Genomic DNA, 14,478 nt, shown 5'->3' on the forward strand with positions numbered 1-14,478 from the left:
CCTTCCAGGGACTCTTAAAATTTAATAGACATTTATGCTTTTATGTAAGTAATTAAACTTTAACAGCTAGATCCTAGGCATCAGCCAGTGGATGGGGAAGTACTGAGGGAGGAAGCTAGGTCTGTGTGTCCTTAGAGGGCATCATCTTCAACCTGAGTGAGGCTGGCTTTGCAAGGAAAGTTTTCATCAGGGAAAATTTCTTGGAGGGGTGACCTTGAAGTTCAGTCTACAAGAAGGTGGTAGGCGTCTTAGGAAGAACGGAATAAAGGACCACGGGTCAGTGATCTGCTGCATTATGAACCACCCAAAACTTAAGGGCTTAGGATGTCACTCGTTTGTCAGTATTCTTCGGTTTGTCGCTATTCTTTGTCATGACAATTGGGACAGAACTCAGCTAGGATGGCTCATCTCCCTCTGCAGTTGTTTGCAGTTGTTGGTGGTCATGGATGGCTTCGCTCACAGTCTGGTGGCTCAGTCTCAGTAAAGTTTCCTGTAATGGCTGGACTGCTGGACTATACATGTGGTCTCTCTCATCCTCACAGATGGACTTGTTCATGTGACCACAGTGTCCAAAGAGGATGAGAGCAGAGGGTTCAGGGCTTCTGGAAGCCGAGGCTTGGAAGTCATAGGATGTCACTTCTGCCACATTCTGTTGGTCAAAGCAAGTCACAAAGTCAGCCCAGATTCAAGGCAGTAGAGAAACAGTTTCCACCTTTTTATAGGAATTGCTGTAAAAAATCCGTAGCCATATTTAACTTCTTGCACGGCATGTCAGATGAGGAGGACAGTTTCTGTAAGGGAGTAGAGACAAGAAAATGTAGACTTCATAGTAAGAATTTTAAGGAGTTCAGCCTGCTTAAAATAGAGAAGAAGGCCTGTTAGTGGGCATCTGGAAATCAACCAGGGGAGGCTGCCTGGGGGACCCAAGGGCTATAAGCCTAGAACCAAAACACTGATATGAGATTAGTAAATCTCAGTGCCTGCACCCTGGCCACTGCCTCAAAGGGTTCAGTTTCATTCATTTTCACTATCATTTCTACTTTTTTTTTTTAAGGGGGTTTTGTGGGATCCCTGGTTGGCTCAGCAGTTTAGCACCTGCCTTTGGCCCAGGGTGTGATACTGGAGTCCCGGGATCGAGTCCCACATCAGGAGTGGAGCCTGCTTCTCCCTCTGTCTGTGTCTCTGCCTCTCTCTCTCTCTCTCTCACATGAATGAATAAATAAAATCTTAAAAATAAAGGGGAGGTTTGTTTTTGAGAGAGAGAAAAAGAGAGAGAGAGTGAGAACAGGGGGAGAAGCAGAAAGAGAGACACTTAAGCAGACTCCATGCTCCACATGGAGTTGGACGCAGGGCTCGATCTCACGACCCCAATACCATCACTTGATCCGAAATCAAGAGTCAGAGTCTTGACCAACTGACCCACCCAGGCACCCCTCATTTCTTTTTAAAGAATTTTTGCTGGTTCTGCAGTGAGATCTTAGAAGACTCTGTTTCATGAAAGTGCCAATTCTAGAAATGGACATTACAAAAGCCTTTGTGACTCTCAGAAGAAGAAAAGAGAGCACAGGGACTATAAATGACACTGGCTAAGTGCCTGAGCTCTGGAGCCAGACAGACCTTGGTCCAAATATTGTCTTCATCACTTGAAGCCATGTGGAATCAGATCAGTCACTTAACCTCTCTGGGCCTCAGTTTCCCCCAGCATCATACAGGGCTAAATTCGCCCCTTCTCCACAGGAGCAGTGTGAGGATTGATAATACACTTACAGATTTACCTTAGGGCCTCAAGCATTAAATACATAATGTCAATTAATGTCAGGTATTATAGCCTTTGGATTTTAATTCTTCACCTGTAAAATGAAGTAGTGCTGCTGAAAGTCCAGGGTCTTATTATTTTTTTTTAATATTTTATTTATTTATTCATGAGAGAGAGGGAGAGACACAGGCAGAGGGAGAAGCAGGCTCCATGCAGGGAGCCTGATGTGGGACTCCATCCCGGGACTCCAGGATCACACCCTGGGCCTAAGGCAGGTGCCAAACCGCTGAGCTACCCAGGGATCCCCTCAGGGTCTTATTTTTAAAATAGCTTATTTTAAAAATGGATTATCGGGAAATTTGCAAATGAAAGGCCTATTCCCATTCCCAAGGTTGAGTTGGGTCTTGTGATTTGCATCCAAGAAGGTCTTCATCAAAGCTAATGGCTTCTCTTCTCTGAAAGGAAACTGACCTCCTGGCAAGCATATCTTACAAGCGGTTGATGTTTTGAAAAATAAACACATTTATTCTCTATCTGAATGTATTATATGAGATAAATCAGGATGCTGAGGACTGTTCACTTTTAAAAACATATTTTTTGCCTGTTTAACGCATACTGTAAATCTACTGTGTTAACAGATTCTGTGCTAGGTATTGGAGACATAATGATGAGTGAAATCAACATCGAGCCTCTCAACAGCTGCTTTTAATAGTCCGCACTAAATAAGGCCTAAGTAAAAATAGCCATATTTTTTTCCCCCAGGAAATGTTTACAAATAGATTGCCTAATTTTTTTTTGTATTTAATCCTGGGCCATTATTCATATGAACTTAATAGAAATAATTTCATCTGTTTGGGAAAAAAAAGTTATTTTAATAGATAATGCTAGAGCCAACCCTAAATCAGATGGTCCATCTGTCTGGCAAGTAGAGTGAAAACCACATTTGTTAACAGTGTAGGGCTTCCCTGAACCTCTCAGCCAGACAAGGAGAGGTTTTCCCAAGGCTGGTTGGACCCCTTATTGAACAAAATAAAGTAAGAGAAACTTTTATACATAAGTACCTTCTAAAAAAATATTGATACATACTAATGTGGGAAGAATTAATGCCTCTCAGATGACGTTATTTTGGATTTATACTTGGTTGTATTCACATTTTTCATATCTCTATAAATGAATAACGCTTTTTTAAAAAAAGATTATTTCTTTGTTTATTTATGAGAGACAGAGACACACCAGAGAGAGAAGCAGGCTCCCTACAGGGAGCCCGATGCAGGACTCGATCTCAGGACCCTGGGATCAAGACCTGACAAAGGTAGCAGCTCAACCACTGAACCACCCAGGCATCCCAATGAATAACACTTTTGACTCAGTAAATAGAATGCATCAAAGTCTTACATAACAAGGCCCCCTTTAGGTCTTAGCAGACTTCAAACTCAGGCTACATGTAAATAAAACATAAGCCATTTGACAGTGTATGGAAATAGGTTCAGCAGAAAAACATGCCATGTTTTGGCTTCATTTCTGTTCCAGGAAATGGGGATGCATAAGTGGCTCCAAACAGGTGGTCACAACCAGAGAAAAGAGTCCCACATCTTTTTCATTATTCCATTCAGAGCATCTGCTTGATGCCAAAGAAGGATCCTGGCCTCCCCACTGTGTACCACTCTTCTGTAACTTTCTAAGGCCCAATTTAGAAGAACAGATTTTCCACTCTGCATCTCTTTCTCCCACTCCAGATTCACACCTGCAGTTCTGCCTTCAGCCATTTCCCAGGAAATAGTTGAATCAGTCACATTGTCTTATGTCATATGCTTTAATTATAATCCAAAAAGCAGGTAATGGAAAGTACTGACACACAACTAATTATCAGACAAAAAAGCAATGTTTCTTCAAATGTGGTGAATAAAATAGCATGTAATCTATTGTCAATTAACTATGAATGTGCCCATCCCAGCACTTTTAAAGAGAATCCCTCAAGAAGACTGAGAAATACATTTTTAATGGAGCCACCCGTGCCTTGAGGCCTTGAGAACTTTAACAAGAATCAGTCCATGAAAAGAATTGCTATAAGCCTGTATAATAAATTAAACATAAATTTTAAATTATTCATTGAGTCTTCCTAAGAGATTGAGATGCTGTAGGGATAATGAAAATGCAATTTAATAAGCAATCCATAGTGATTTTAAAAGGGAGGTAAAAAAGAAGGGCCCATTAAAATTTCACCTTTGCTAAAGAATGAGCTAAAAGGGTAATTTTAAATTAGTAGTACTAATTAACATGAACTTGCAATGCAAGACATTATTTTAAATTGTATTTTATTATTATTTTTAATTAAAATATATTTGGTGTATAATGTATAAATTTAAAGGTATACAACATGTTGATTTGATACATTTACATATTGCAGTATGATTGACACTGTTGACATTAGCTAATGGCTCTATTATGTCACATAGTTATTTCTTTGTGGTGGGAAAAATTAAGATCCAGTTTGTTAGCAAGCTTGATTTAATACCACAATATTGTTGTTTATAATCCCTATACTGTACATTAGATCTTTAGGACTTATTTATCTACTAATTGCAAGTTGTACTCTTAGATAATATCTTTCTTATTTCCTTACTTCCAGCCCCTGGCAACCCCCATTTACTACTTTATTTTGTATTTTAATGCCATTTTATTGGTTTACAGTATTACCAGTTTAATCATAGAATAGAACTCAGAGAGAAAATAATAATAGTAATAATAAAAATGATATTCTTTATGAGTTACTTTGATTGGATTGTTTCATAAGTTATCCCTAGGTCATATAGGAGGTAACTGAGTATAGAGAGATTAAATAAGTTGCCCCTGGTCATGGAACTAGGATTTGAACACTGCCTTTTGTAAGGCTAAAACCTGTGTTTCTCCACAACACTATTCTAGTCAAACTGTATTGCCTCGTGAAGTTGCATCAGTGAAAAGAAGTAGCTAAGAGCTCTGGAGTCAGAGTTCAGGTTCAAACACCAGCTCTTCCTCTTATAAGGTGTGGCACCTTGAATAGTAAATCTAACTCCAATGTACTTCAGTTTCTTCCTATTAATAGAGACAATAATGTGAGAATTAAATGGGAATATTTTCTTCCTATTAATATTTTCTAAGTATTTTCTTCCTATTAATAGAGACAATGTTGTGAGAATTAAATGGGAAAATGTATAAAAGAGCAATGAACCCAATGCTGGTTCTGCAGTGAAAGTTCAATATGTGGTATTGCTATTGCTAGTATTGTTGTTGCTGTTACTGAAAGTAAAGAAAAGAAAAAAAAAAAAAAAGGTGTGGTGTGTTAGGTGGCAAACAAATCTAGGTAGTGCCAGATACTCTTGCTGGGTCAGATTACTCTTTCAAGTCATCAAGCCTGGGTGATCTCAGTTGGTCTCATTCATGGCCTGCTATCCAAAGTAACTAATGCATCCAACTTAGTTGTAATCCCCATCCTGTACCACCTGTTGACAACACAGGAGACCCTTCAGTTTCCTTTGGGTACTGTCATGGCAGGTTCATGGTCAGGTTGGTTTCTTTCCTGGATGTATGTCCTCCTTGAGGACAACCTCAACAGGGAAATAAATCTCTGACAGATTTCTCCATTTTGAAACACCTCTTCCGCATTTCAGATTGCTAGGACCTTTTTTCTTCAAAGAAAGCCTAACTGAACTTTTCTAGCTCAATCACAAAACAGTGATTTTACCCTTCTGTGGCTTTTGAAATTCCTTTCTGAAGATGGAAGGATAGTGTTATGGGTTGAATTGTGTCCTTCCAAAATGCATATGTTGAAGCCCTAACCCCTAGTACCCCTTAGGACGTCACTGTATTTGGATATAAGCCTTTAAGTAGATAATTAAGTTAAAATGAGGTCATATGAGTGAGCCCTAATGCAATGTGACCGGTGTCCTTATAAGAAGAGGAGATTAGGACATATGACCATGTGAGGACACAGTGACAAGGGAGTCATCCAAAAGGAGAGAGGCCTCAGAAGAAAACGAACCTGCCAAGACCTTGATCTAGCCTCCAGAATAGTAGGGTATCTCTGTAGTTCAAATCGCACAGTTTGTGGTGTTTGGTAATGGCAGCCCTAGCCAGCTACTGCACGTAAAATGGTCTTCAGGTGGTCTTTAAGCAGGAGATACTGCACTCAAGGCACGCTCTAGTAAAGCCTGGGTTAGAGGAAGAGTAGTCACTGCCGGGCCCCTCAGGGTCTCAGGTTTGCAAGGGTCAGTGGAAGAACAAAAACTGGCTACTTCGAAGGCACCCTGTTGAACAGTTGTCCATCTGAAATATCTTTCTCCACAGATTATAAATTATATCACTAGCAATTTATAGGGAAGTACTGAAGGCTTTTGTGTGTGTGTGTGTGTGTGTGTGTGTTGTCAACGTTTGAAAGGAAAAGGTAAGTCATTCAGCTAGGAAAATTGAGTTTATTTGGTAAGAGCAGAGGAATCTCAATTTGAGATAAGCAAACTATGGTGAACTGCAGGCAAGTCCAAAGAACAATGGAGGAGTGTAGCCTTTTATAGAGGAAAGGGGGCAGTTGGGAGGGGTTGTTTTGAACAAAAGTTATTTGGAAGAAAATGAGAGTTTGAAGTGGTTGTGGCTTCTCTTGAGCTGCAGGTGAGGGACGCTTGCTGTTGCTGGGTGGAGAGAGAACCTGCCTTCTTCAGGCTGGACTGTGCACGCTGTGTTGAGTGGTGTGTGTGAGACACCTCCCTTCATGGCTTTCCAACTCCCATTGTGAGGTAGGGTCCCTTAGCACGTTTTTCACCGTGTTCAGCATCTCCTGACAAAGTGAGCCTGTACCAGGTCACTGAGATGCTATTGGTAGACTGTCAGGGTGGGATGTGGGATTTGAGGGATTCCAGGAAAGGGGCAGTGCAGGAAAGGATGGAAAGACACAGATCATCAGATCCTTTCCCTCCTGGTCTGCCCAACACCAGCCTGGAAGAACCTCTGACTGGTTTGTGGGAAGAAGGGTGGAGTTCTGTTTCTTCCTTGGTGGTGCCTCCTTCCCAGAATGTGAGCCTCTCTGGGCCTGGGGGAGCACAGGGCTGTGGTGATTGCTTCATGGTTCAGTGGTTGAGATGGCTGTTCTTTGAGGGCCGTCATTTGGCCTTTTAGCTGCAACATTCTGATCAGAAATATCTGCTTTGAGTGTAAGGGATGCGGTGCAACTGGGGAAGGAAGTTTGGAGAACAATCAAAACAAAACACCCCGGCCATAGCTCAGTAAGACAGAACTCATTCCTGCCTCCTGCCCTCCACTAAAGTGTTTAAGGTTTCCCGTTTTTCTTACTTCTGACTTTAGTGTGGTATAGTTTACAACTTTGGTATTTTTATTTGTCATCATTTTGTTTTCAATGTGAACACAAAGGAGTCTGCAGCAGAATAAACTGAGTAGCTTATAGAAATGCTTTTTTATTTGAAGTCAGATGAAATTTGTCCTCCAGTAAGATTTCTGCTCCTGCCTACTGGATCTCTCTCTCTTTCTCTCTGTGCCTCCCTCTCTCCTTCCTTCCCCAGGCTCCTCCCCACCCTCAACACCCTCAAGATGTTCTTAGGGAACAGTATTTACTTTTTTGGGGGGGTGAAATTGTTGAAGACTGAAAAAAAAGCCTTCAAGACTCCCCCAAATGAATTTTTAAGGGTATAATTTCTGACCAGTGGGGGAGATTTTGAGAGGCAGAAGGCCCTCCCAAAGTTTGTAGTAGGTTAGTCTCTATAATCAGTGAGGATTCTGTGGGTGAATGAAATAGAGAATGCTGGGAGGGAGAAACATGGTGATAGCATATGGATGAATGAAGCCTTCTAGAAGCATAAGAAACCTGCATCCCACTTTATCCTGGGTCAAATAGAATGTTATATGTTATAGGAAATGTTGTATTCTAGGAAAGAAATTATGTAGGTAATTATTTTTATGCCATTTCCCTTAGAGTTTCATTTTATTTGAATGATAATCACTTTTTTTTCTTCTTTCTAGACATGAGAGTGGAATGTAAGTCAATGTATGGCCCCTAGATAGGAAGTGGTCAAATACAAGAGTGTGAAAAATGCCCCCCTCAGCCTCAGTGTCTGTACTCATGGGTGGGAGAGAAATAGCCATTAATAATGCAGAAGAAAAATGCTTTGACTAAATTGCATGTCATTCTGGTAATGTTGCAGTTCTCTTTAAATACATAACCTCAACACTTCCCCAAAGAAACTGAATGTATATTTGTGAAGGGTAATTGGGACTGTCGATCAAACACAAAAATAACAGTTTGGGAGAAAATCTTTTTAGAATCTGTACCATATTCTTTTTAGTCTCTGGCCCAAATGACAAAGATGAACTTTGTAAATGCATTTATGTGGGCCTGTCTATTGGCAGTTAACCTGTTGGAGAGGCCACCTAAATTGGACACAGTAAAAGATTTGCAAATAATACCCTCATACAGGAGTATAAAGGAGAATCTATCTTTAGGGGGTTCTGGCCAAGAAAGTCATTGTATAATTTTATTTGCATAGTTTTCTCTGTAGCATGTTTTAAACACTTTAATAAAGTAGATCAGTTTGGAGATTGTATATAAATTGTATTTTCTCTATAGAAACAATATTAGGATTGAACTTTGAAACAAGTCATTGCTATGGTCAACAGTATGTTATAAAAGCAAACATATAGTATTCAAATAAGTCAGTATATTTTTTAAATCCTAATAAAATAGATTTAAGTATAGCATATATATTGATTACAGAAGAGGATATGATATAAAGATATACTTTTAATGTATCAAAAATTTATTTGCTAACTAGAATTAACATTTTAATAAGGACTGAATTTGTTTTCTGGAAATTTAGAAAGTCCCTTTTGAGTACCTTGCATCTCTTGAAAAATAACTTTACACAATTTTCTGCAGAAGATGACTTTCCCCCCTGCTTATTTTACTCTCCATAGCAAGCAAAATCATTCCACTGACGTTAGCATTATTATTCAGTGATACTCAAAACATGCTTGTTGTCAGGAGCGCTAGCAGTGTTTTGTCTACCAAAGGTTTTTATTTTAAAGGTATATTACAAAACTAATACATATTCATAGCACGCAATTTAAAATAAGCAAAAAAAAGTAACGTCTCATAATTTTGCATCTATGAGATAACTGCTGTTTCCTAATGTGCATGTTCACAATCTTAAAGCAACCAGTTTTTTAATCTAAGAAAAAAATCTTATTGAATATATATAGCATCATTTAAAATAGATGCATATTATTTCATTTTATATGCTATGCTTTATTTAACCATCCCCCATTTCTGGGCATTTCAATTGCTTTCATTGGTTTTGCCATAATGCTTGTAGCATCCACACCTGTGGTTTCATGGCTTGTTTGCTTCATTCAGGCAAAGGGGAAAAGCTTGAGTGCAGTTTACAGATGGGTCTGCTGACACCCATTGGACATGGACCACGGAGGTGCCAGCAGAGCCATTTGCTCCAGAGGTTGGAGGAGGAGGCAAATCCTCCCAATGGACAGTTTTGAGCAATCTACCTTGTATTCCATTTTGCCTGGAGGGAGAGAAGATATGAGGACTGACGGCAAGGAGGTTTGGGGAGAATCCGTAGATGATACTCTTGCATTGGGCTCTAGGGTATGTCCTGCAAGAGTACTGATCAAAGAGCATCTACTCCAGAGGCAACTCTCCATAATAGGGTGGGCATGGTGAGCTCTTCTGTGGATGTCACTCGGCTTCTTCCCCAGCTGTGCTGGTGCTTGTGCAATGTTTTGTGAACAAATTAGGAGTCAGGTCTGGATGCTGCTAACAACAGGGCTGTCAAAAACAAAATTCTTCCTTACATGGGGTGCCGGGGTGGCTCAGTCAGTTAAGCATCTGCCTTTGGCTCAGGTCATGATCCTGAAGTTCCAGGGCTGGGATCCTTGCAGAGTAAGGAGTCTGCCTCTCCCTCTGCCCCTCTGCATGCAGTCTCTCTCTCTCTCTCAAATAAATAAAATCTTTAAAAAATTATTTTCCTTCCAAAGACTGACTTGGCCATTAGACTTTTAGAATGCCAAGTTTTCTAGGCAATGCCCAATCCTGGACGTTTCATATGGCAACATATGCCAAGAGAGGTGTGGAGGGCTGAGCCACCTTTTTGAACCCCTTCTGACCCAGCAGCACCAATTGTGGAATACTGAACTACCAGGACTGTATCACTTTTTGGAAACAGCAGCAAGACTCAGTGAATGGGATGAGAAGTTACCTGTTGGACTGATTGGTTCTGCCCTGAAGAACCATTCACAAAGCCCTAGAGCACTTTGAAGAATCCCTGGTGCGTTCCAATATCCTTCCCTAGGTCTTCTGCACTAAGTGAACTTCGCTGAGTATGACTAAGAGATGAGTGTTCACCATTATCTCCAATGGGTCTAGATCCACCTGCGTGGGAGCAAACACATGCTGCTATAAAGCTCGGATGACTAATTGTAGAGATGTCTTAGGCTATGCATATGCTTTTCCATAAAGATAGGCTTGGAGAGCAGAGAACTAGTTGGTTTTTGTGGAAGACTTTGTTCTTTTCTAATATGCCATGTACAATGCTTCTTCTCTTGCACAATAATGACTTCTTAGTCCAGGAGATGGTTACATATTCTGTGGCTTAAAATTATTTTTCTTGTAGTAACATATGTAGAACAAAAAGTATTTCTTAACAATTTTTAAGTGTACATTAAGCCTGTGGTTTTTGCCTCTACACTTGAGCCCACCTCTATTTTCCACGGAAGTTCCATTTTTTTCTAATGCCATGACTGTATTTCCTCCAGACCAAGATGCTGTTAATTTTAAAACAAACTACTGTATTAATAGCAACACTTTATTTAAAAGGCTATTCCTGGCAAATTTCCTTGGATGTCATTTATAAGTCACATTCCTATTTCAGAAGTATTAATATGTAGAAAATGTGCGTCACAGAATTGAGGAAATATGTAGCTTCTCTGTGTCCTGTGGCAATGGCCGGAATTAAAGTGTTCCTTTTTTTAAGATAAATATTTTATTGTATTTATTTTTTAAAGTAGGCTCCATGCCCATTGTGGGGCTCAAATTTGTAACCCTGAGATCAAGAGTCACATTGCTCTACTGGCTGAGCCAGTCAGGCCCCCATGGAATTAGGTTTCTGAGGGTAGAATCACTTTCTGAGTGGTGTCCATGATGACCAGTCTGTAAATCCATACCTTACTGGGCAATCACAAAAGCTCATGACACTACCTGTGCAGGAGAGTTCTGAAATAAAATGTGTCTTTACAAGAATAATAGGGTGTCATAACAATTTCAGAAAAAAATTTTGTTGAAGACTAAAGAACTCCTGCCAAAAAAAACGGTTTTAATATTTTTGAATATCCACTATCTGCTGGGAACTTTATATGCATTTCTCACTTTAACCTCAGTACAATCTTGGGAGGTAGGCTTGATCTACATTTTACAGAGGAAGGTAAGCAGGCTCAGAGTATTTAAGTAAATGCCCAGATCTGATACGTGGCAGGTAGTGGAGCTGGGGTTTGATACTTCATCTATATGACTCCAGTGTCTGCATCCCTCTCCATCATATCAGTTATTCACTGTGCATTAGCCATACCATAACATGATAGAAACAACTGAATTCCCTAGTCCCCTAGCCTTGCTGTTTTAATATGATTCCCTTCTCCTTAAACCCCTATGGTGGTCTTTGTCTATAGAATCATGTGTTGTCTACCCATGTACTACATTGTTAGGGGTTTCTATTTTTTACCCATTATTTAAAACTTTGTTAGTCAATATTTTACATACCTGTGTTCTTTCTCCTTAGTAGATTGTAAGCCCTGAGAGGGTAGCGACTGTGACTGCCATATCTCCCACAGCAATTCACAGATCACTGATGTTCATTTACTACCTATTGATTTGATTTTAATGAGTGTTAGGGAGATATTTTCTGAGGTAGTTGATCTGAAATGGTCAAGATCATTTTAAAGCATTAAGGTACGGTTTGCTGGACTTCTGACAATTCTTGTACCCACCATGTCAGAAATTGAGGAGACTGGTGAAGGAATAAATAAAATTTTAAAATTTGAGAATAGATTTCTCATTAAGGCTTTCTAGAAAATATTTTTACTACTTTAAACCTTTACTTCTAAAACCCCTATAGATTCCCATGATAGTTCTCATGATGTTTTACATTTTGTCCTCAATCAGATTACAGCCCACCTCCACCAGAAAAACTTGCCTTACCACATGGACAACCTGTTGTTTATACCTTTGAGCCTTACCTTTTTGAATATTTCAGAAGACTCACACTGAAAATTTTGCAGGCAGAAATATCCATCAACATTAAAAAGGGTTCATGAACACAAAAGCTAATTTTATTTAGAAGATTCTCTTTTCTCTTGGCCGTGTTGGTGGTTTCCTGTTTAGTCACTTCCCCTGAGAGGGGTGCACCGGACAGCAGCCTCAAGAGCCAGTGAGAATCGTCTCAATGAACAACAGAAGAGATAAACAAACTTTCTTTCAGTTCACGGTAGTACTTATTTTGCATTGGAAAGTATGTGTAATTCAAACTACTATAATTCCATTTTGATGCCAAATGTAATCCTGGAGGAGGCTATTGCTGGCATGAGGTCTGGAGTTTGTACTGCATCAAAGCTAGTGGCTTGTTTTTCCATCTGGGCTAGGCATAGAGTTTGCAAGCTTTTTTTCTAAGTTACTCATTCTCTGGTAAATTCCAGTCCTGGGGCTACTGTAGGACATATGCAAGGCTTTGCCCCAAGAGTTGGAAATGTAATATGGCCCTTGTTTAAAAGTGTTTTGCTACTGGAAGTACAACTAGTTCTACTGAGGTTTGTGTTGGCCACTTCAGGCTTGTGGGTTTAGTTCAATTTTTTTCTTTAGTTCTACAGGTTTTATGACTTGGCTACCTGAGAGACTGGCCCTCACAGTATTCCCTCCTCCCAGCTGGGAATATTGCCTGGAGCACTTGGCTAAAGAATTTCAGATTTTACTTTGGAATAGTCATGATGACGGCTCAAGTGTTCTTGGAGGGTGTTCATATTTGGAACTTCCCTATCTGGTCTGACATGGCTCCAGTTGTTGGCTTTTCCTGATGGGGTGGTGTTGCAGGACTTGTTCTTGAGAATGCACTGAGTCTTTGTTGCACTCAATTGATTTACATAGGTTTTAAGTTTGGAGCCTGTATTAGTTTTCTGTTGCTGCCGCTACAAATCCCACAGATGTAAAACAAAGCAAATTTGTTTTCCTGCGTTCTAGAAGTCAGAAGTCCAAAGGAAGTCTTAAGAGGTTAACATCTAGGTGTCAACAGGGCTGGTTCTTTCTGGAGATTACAGGGGAGAATCTGTTCCTTACCTTTTCCACTTCCAAAGTACCCCAGTAGTCTTTGGATGCATCACTCTGATCTCTGCTTTCATGGTCACACTGCCTTCTCCTCTACCATAGTCAAAATTTCTCTTCTTTCTTCCTACAGAGACTCTGCAATTACAAGTAGGGCCATCCAGATAATCCAGAATAACCTCCCTATCTCAAGATCCTTAATCACATCTGGTAAATTGATTTTGCCATATGTAATATTCACAGGTCCTGGGGATTTGGTTATGGACATCTTGGGGGTCATTATTTGGCCTACCACAGAGCCTGATGCATCTGAATTTGAATCCTGATTCTAACATTGTTTTAGACTTTCTAAGCCTTTGATTGCTCATGTCTAAATGTTGATAACAATGCTTATCTCTCTCTAAGTTGATGAAGGTTTTGATGAATAAAGTATGTAAAGCATCAAGGACCCCATGAGTGTTCAGTTAATGTTAATTTTTTCCTGCCTTCTCTTATAATATCTGAAAGTTAAAGATTTCAGTTTGAAGGCAAGTAAGCCTTTGAAATTTGTAAATATTGCATTACAAATAAAAAATACGAAAACCATTTCTGTTGAAGTGATTATCATACCGACAAAATTCTGGCTAATATCCAGTTAGGGATCAGTCACTATGAAACTGTAATGTCATGCAACAAAGACTGTATTCTTCTGTTTAGAGATATATAAGTATTGCAATATGAGAGGAATCAGAGGCTTTCCAAATTAATATATATTTTTAAGATTTTATTTATTTATTCATGAGAGACACAGAGAAAGAGAGGCAGAGACAAAGGCAGAGGGAGAAACAGGCTCCCACAGGGAGCCTGATGTGAGTCTCCAACCCAGGACCCTGGGATCACAACCTGAGCCAAAGGCAGATGCTCAACCACTGAGCCACCTAGGTGCCCCAAGGTTTTCCACATTAAATATGATATTGAGGATTATCTGCTCTCATTATCTACTCTGATTTGCTTCAACAAATCAGGTCACTGTGTGTTTGGGGAAAAGGAAATGAGAGAGGAAGGCATATCATTCTTTAAGTACCTATACGTTTTTATTTAAGCATGGAATACATTAAAACAATTACAATATATAAATTAACAAATATTAGTTGTGCTTCTCTGATATATAAGATAGTGCCCAAGATATTGATAACATAAAGATAAAAAGCAATTTATTTATTTATTTTTTAAAAATTTATTTATTTGAGAGAGAGAGAGAAGCTGGCAGGGCAGAGGAAGAGGGAGAGAGAATCTCAAGCAGATTCCTGGCTGAGTGAGGAGCCCAATATGGGGCTTGAATTCACAACCCCAGGATCATGACTTTAACTGAAACCAAGGGTAA

Source organism: Canis lupus, chromosome 7 (genome assembly GCF_011100685.1).
Source record: "Canis lupus familiaris isolate Mischka breed German Shepherd chromosome 7, alternate assembly UU_Cfam_GSD_1.0, whole genome shotgun sequence".
In the NCBI taxonomy this organism is placed as follows: Eukaryota; Metazoa; Chordata; class Mammalia; order Carnivora; family Canidae; genus Canis; species Canis lupus.